The 6,402-nt window shown below is 40.9% G+C and overlaps 1 long non-coding RNA gene across 2 annotated transcripts in view; it reads right to left on the minus strand.

Annotated features, from left to right (window-relative positions):
• Positions 1–4,646, minus strand: part of LOC123587900 — a 52,672-nt gene extending 48,026 nt beyond the window's left edge. For both annotated transcript variants that reach the window (XR_006707597.1, XR_006707596.1), the window contains exon 1: positions 4,203–4,646. This is a non-coding gene — a long non-coding RNA (uncharacterized LOC123587900). The remainder of the gene's footprint in view (positions 1–4,202) is intronic.
• Between the last annotated feature and the right edge of the window lie 1,756 nt (positions 4,647–6,402).

Consider the following 6,402-nt stretch of genomic DNA (forward strand, 5'->3'; position numbering starts at 1 on the left):
ACATGGCAGCTTGCTTATTTAAGGCCAGCAGGAGAGCAAGAGAGTCTGCTAGCAGAGGAGTGCTACATAAAGTTACATAAATGTAATCACGGGAGTGACATCTGACACCTTTGCTGTATTCTGTTGGGGGGAAGCCAGTCACAGCTCCCATCAACAGTCAAAGGGAGGGGATCACACAAAGGCATGGACACACAAAGGCATGGGGACCCCTGGGAGTCTGTCTGCCACAGAGACTCAGATCACATAAGGGATACATGGGCCCTTGTAAGGACTTTGACTTTTTCTCTGATTGAGACTGGGAGCCGTTGGAAAGTTTTGAACTGAGGAATGACATAATATGATTGTGTTTTAACAGGGTTGATTGGGTTGAGATGACACGTTGAGAATAGACTTCGTGGGGTTAGAGACAGAAGCAGGAAGACCAGTTAAGGGCTATTCCAATAATCCAGATAAAAGTTGACAGAGGTAAATTTGGAGTGGGAGGTAAAAATGGGGAAGGAGAAGCCATATTCTGGATATATTCTGAAAGCTGAGCCAACATGATTTGCTAGTGCATCAGCAGTAGAATGTGGGAAAAAGAGAGGAGTCCAGGGTGTTCCCAAAGTTTTTAGCCTGAACAACCATAAGGATAGAGTTGCCATAAATTACGACGGGGAACATCAAGGAAAAGCAGGTTTGAGGGAGAGTATCAGGAGCTCTATTTTTGATGTGTTTGAACGGCCAGCCACTTGATGGCAAGTAAATTACACTGGACACAGTCCATTCTGGAAGGAGGAGCGATCTTTCCCTATCGGAACTGACAGCAATCCTGGATATGGGTTTGCACTCCACATCTGCTGCATGTCTGTGAGTGCAGTGGTCTGAGTGCTTACAGAGTGCTTCATTTATAGGCATGGGACCCCAGATTAACATTGCCTTGCACCAAAAGACCCATTTTATGGCAAAGGAAGTATGACAAAGGGCACCCATTGTCCCACCCATACAGTGGGTTCTCCCATTACCTGGAAGCAGTAAGAACGTTGGGATGGCTTATTCAAGGTTTCAAAAAGGCATGAGCTTGGGGATTCTGTCCTTCAGGATGAACTGCTGGCTGGTGCAGAGTAATGTGTCTCTAATAGCCAGACTTCATGGGTCCAGGGACGAAGGGATAAAAGTAGGATTGCCCTTCTCACCACCACCATCAGCACCCGTCAGTCCTGTGACTCTAAGTTCTAATGGATTGAAAATTCTGGTTCCAGATGATTGCTTTGACCTGAGCACAGTAAAGCTTCCATGGAAGCTAAACTGTAGCAAGTCGGCGGCCTGGGCATTTTGGTCTCAAGATGGGAGACTACCAGGCAAGGAAGGAGTTCCCGTACCGGCAGGAGAAATCAGTTCTGATTATCATGAAAAGCTGCTTGTTGCTGCTGCAATGTGACAGGGAGACGCATATCTGGAATTCAGGGAATTCACTGGGGCATCACGTAAGTGCTCCAGGATGGGCACGTCCGACTCAGTGGGTCCACTGTGGACATGACGAGATCTGACAGCTGCAAGAGATTGGCCAGCAGACATGAGTGGTGCTCGTTATCATACCCCACCTCTTGCCTCCGATTCTCGCCACAGGAGCAGTGGACAGTTCGATCTATGCTGCAGGGTCCTGTCTCAAGCACCTTTTAGAACTCTCTCTACCTCAGAACTCTCTCTGAAGCTGTGCGAGCTCACTCAGGTGGGGACGTCGTAGCTGGAAAACTCGAGGGATTTAATGCCTTCAGAAGCCACCCCAGAGTAACAGAAGATAGAACCTAATTGATAATGCCCAGCCTCCTATGTTTGCTTTTCTTTAACTTTTATTGAGATATAAAGGACATATAACATTATAGTGGTTTTAGATTTACAACATAATGATTTGAGATACAACACGATGATTTGATTTCACATGTAGTGAAATGATTACCACAATAAGTTTAACATCCGTCACCGAACATGCACTTTTTTTTTCTTGTGATAAAAAATTTTTAAGATTGATTCTCTTAGCAACTTTCAAATACGCAATACAGTATTGTTAACTATAGCCACCAGGCTATACGTTACATGCCCAGGACTTATTTATCTTATAATTGGAAGTTTGTACCTTTTTCCCACTTTCATCCATTTCTCTCACCTTCCTCCCAAACCCCTGCCCATTTCCGGCCACCACCAATCTGTTTCTATATTTATTTTTTTAAGGTTCGTGTATTTGTGAGATCGTGCCATATTTATCTTTCTCTGACATTTCATTTAGCATAATGCTCTCAAGGCCCATCCATGTTGTTACAAATGAATTTCCTCCTTTTTATGGCTGCATAATATTCCACTGTCTGTATATGTGTGTGTGTGTATGTGTGACATCTTCATTATTCCTCCATTGATAGATTCTTAGGTTATTTCCATATCTTGGCTGTTGTAAATAACACTGCAATGAACACAGGAGTGCAGATATCTCTTTGAGGCTCTGTTTTCATTTCCTTCAGGTATATACCCAGAAGTGAACTCCTACATCATTTGGTAGTTCTATTTTTAATTTGTTTGAGAAACCTTCATACTGTTTTCCATAGTGGCTGCCTCAGTTTACATCCCCACCAACAGTGCTCCTGGGCTCCATTTTCTCCAACTCTTGTTATCTCTTGTTTTTGGCTGTAGCCAATCTAACAGGTATGAAGTAATACTGTCATTTTGATTTGCATTTCCCCGGTGATTAGTGATGTTGAGCATCTTTTCTTGTGTCTGTTGGCCATCTGTATGTCTTCTTTGGAAAACATCTATTCACTTCCTCAGTTGAATTATTTGGGTTTTATTTTGTTTTGTTTTGCTTTTTGACTATTGAGTTGTATGAGTTCTATATGCATTTTGAATAGTAACCCCTTATCAGATATATGATTTGCAAATATTTTCTCCTATTCTGTAGTTTGCCTTTCATTTTGTTGATAATTAAATTTGCTGTGCAGAAGCTTTTTAGTTTGAAGTAATCCTTTTTTTTTTTTTTTTTTTTTTTTTTTGCTTTTGTTGTTTTGGCTTTTGGTGTCAAATTCATAAGATCATTTCCAAGATCCATGTCAAGGAGTTTACCCCCTATGTTTTCTTCTGGAAGTTTTATGGTCTCAAGTCTTAACGTTCAAGTCTGTAATTCATTTTGAGTTTATTTCTGTGTATGGTGTAAGATGGTCCAGTTTTGGCTTTTTGCATGTGGCCCTTCAGTTTTCCCAGCACCATTTTTTAATGCTTATTTATTTTTTGAGGGACAGAGAGACAGAGCACAAGTGGGGAAGGGGCAGAGAGAGAGAGGAAGACACGGAATCTGAAGCAGGCTCCAGATGAAGCATGGAAGCGTGGGGCTCAAACTCGTGAACTGCAAGATCATGACCTGAGCGGAAGCTGGACGCTCAACCAACTGAGCCACCCAGGCAGCCCTAACTTTTTTTTGACGTTTATTTGGTTTTGAGAGAGAAAGAGAGCATAAGCAGGGGAGGGGAAGGTAGATAGGGGGACAGAGGATCCAAGGCAGGCTCCATGCTCCCAACACCATTTATCGAAGAGACTATCATTTCTATTGTGTATTCTTGGCTTCTTTGTCGTAAATGAATAGACCAGCCTCCCATCTTTGGGTGCTATGACTTAGAGTTACTTTCCACATGGGGCTTCAGGGCATTTACTACAATAAGGCTGAGCCTTAAAAGTCCAGAGAAGCAATCAATGGCACACACCACAGTGGCTTGCTCCTCCTGTCTTGCCCACTTTTTTCCCCTCACTTCTGCTTCTGAGGGTCACCCCTAGAGTAAACTACTGTGCCCAAATCCAGTCTAAGACACTGAAAGCCTCAGGCTTTCAGCCTCGGGTCTGTGAGTACACACAGGTGAGTTCCCCAGGTGCAAGAGTAGGCCCTCTCTGAGCAAAAGAAGGGGACTCTGTCTTCTCTTTGACTCTAAGAAGAAACTACGATGACCCTTTTCTCGGGTCATCATTTCGAATCATAGTTTGCTGTTTTAGGTACACATTCAAGGAAAATTCTGTATTGATTATAAAGAGTTTAAAACTTCTCCCTCTTGACTAGAATTGAAATTGTACCCCCAAGCTCCCCAGTCCTACCCCAGATAGACTGCTATTCATAATCCCTATCTTTAAATCATTTTTGACTTGGAGTTGATGTAAATAAGGCACTGCATATTCATGAATCGGTTTATTACCTTTATGCCAAAGTTCCTGCTTCATTTACATGATTTCCTCTCAGAACGGGCAGCTCCTCAAAGACAAGAAACAAGATGTGTAAGTCTCTTTGATATGCAGTTAGGTGCTTACCAAATATACAGCTTTTTTGCTAATGGTGAAAATATTTCTTTCCTCACTTGATGACGAACGCCCTTTCTTCTTCTCATTCAGTTATGACGATGGATAAATATATCATGCATGATAAAAGAAATTGTTTAAAATTATATGCATTCTTTCTTATCTAAATCAGTTCAGAACTATCATTAGGACAAACGTCCCAAAGTATTAACAGACCTAATTTTCCAGAGGTCAGAATGTGGCAGAAAGAGGAATGAGCTGGAGGACATTGGGCTAATGGCCGCACAGGCTCACGTGGGAAAATGGAGGGCCTCGTAGGCAGCGATGACCCAGAGGTGTTGGTCTTCTCACACTCCATCCCCGCTCAGATATTATAAAAGATGCCAACTTTTATTTGGTCTCTAATGGATTGTTAGAAGTTCGAGCAAGGGAGTGCCCCTTTTCATGGTCTTTCGTTCAAAGAGTACATTTCTTTTCTTTCTAACTAATTGCCCCACCTCGTAAGAATGAAGTTGAGTCAGTAGTTCACAGAGCAGTGTATCTCCTGACCAAATTAAATCAACAAAGAATCAGAAGATTTCCTTAGGGCATTCCAATAGCCTCTCCAACTAAAATAACTCCTTCTGATAACTGACAATGCTTGTACAATTTTAAGAGCAGAGTCCTCAATTCTAGCTCGGCACGTTTTCTCACGTCTTTGACATATCACGCTGGCTCGCTGGATGTGAGAAGTGAGAATAGTACCAGGCAGCATACCCAGACAGTCCTTTTGTCCACTTAAAAGCACAGATTCTCTGAACTAAGAATGCTGTCCAGCTAACTGAGACGTATTTTTTTTTTTTTTTTTATTACGCGACACCCTGATTAGGGTAAAAGAATTGTTAAAGTACTGTTTCTGGGGCCACCTGGCAGGCTCAGTCAGTACAGCATGTGACTCTTGATCTTGGGGTTGTAAGTTTAAGCCCCACATTGGGTAGAGAGATTACTTAAAAATAAAATCTTTTTTTTTAAAAAAAGATTTTTTTTCCTGTTTCTGTTTCTCCCCCTAATTTAATGCTACAGTTCATTAGTTGGTAGGCATATATGTACTAGGTTAGGCATATAAATACTAGGTTCATTTATGAATCAGTATAAGAATGTGCTATTGGGCTTTTCCTAGTTTTGACTAGGAACATTTAAAAACAACAAAGATTAAGTCAATGAAGAAGGCACTGACTTTTATTATAGGTGACATCAAAGCAAACAGATGAATTGAGTTTCTCTGACTACATAAGTGAGAAAAGTCTTATTAGAGATGAGGGCTGAGATTAGGTCAGATTTGCACTGGAGAGAAGCTCTCTTATGTGGAGCCCAGGGCTGGGAAAGCAACAGTAGTTGTTTGAATGGATGGATCAAGGAGGGAAGAATGAATGAAGGAGACTGAGAAATGGGGTGGCATCATTTTGTGGCAATTTAGCCAGTTCAAGGTCTTTTCTTCTCAGATGAGTTGCCCTGGGAATGGTTGAGAGGGCTCCGTGCTCTGAGGCCATTGGTCGTTAGGAAGATACTACCCAGCAGATGGTTTATTGTCTATTATTGTATTAAAGGGACCTGCATTCAGTATGTTTTCAAAATGAAATCTAAGTAATCATCAAAGGAAACAGACCAATTCAATTTCTTTTTCCAATTTGGAAAATTCAAATAATATGCACGATAACTTTTCCTATTGTATTCCTCGTATTTATAAAAGATAAAATAAAATTCAGAAAAGCAAGAGTTCAGACATTAGCACTAACTTTCTCCTAAGCCATCATAGCACACTTGGAAATGTTCAGTGAATGGTCCTGCTATCCTGTTATCATTGGTTCATGAATTCAAAGTGTCTATTGTTTGGAAATCACATTGGTTTCAAAAATTCAGTGCTTTAGAGATTAGTTCTTGATCCCAAATTCCTATGACTCTTTGCTTATCCTAGGGAAATAAATTTGGCTTAAATTGCATACATCACTCTAATTATTTCTTAAATTATTTTTAATTATTTTATTAAAATATGGGGAAAAGATTTGCAACAAATAAATGTGATCAAATGAAATATTTACATAGCAGTTACTGGATTTTCAT

The sequence above is a fragment of the Leopardus geoffroyi genome, chromosome D3, assembly GCF_018350155.1.
Source record: "Leopardus geoffroyi isolate Oge1 chromosome D3, O.geoffroyi_Oge1_pat1.0, whole genome shotgun sequence".
Taxonomy (NCBI): Eukaryota; Metazoa; Chordata; class Mammalia; order Carnivora; family Felidae; genus Leopardus; species Leopardus geoffroyi.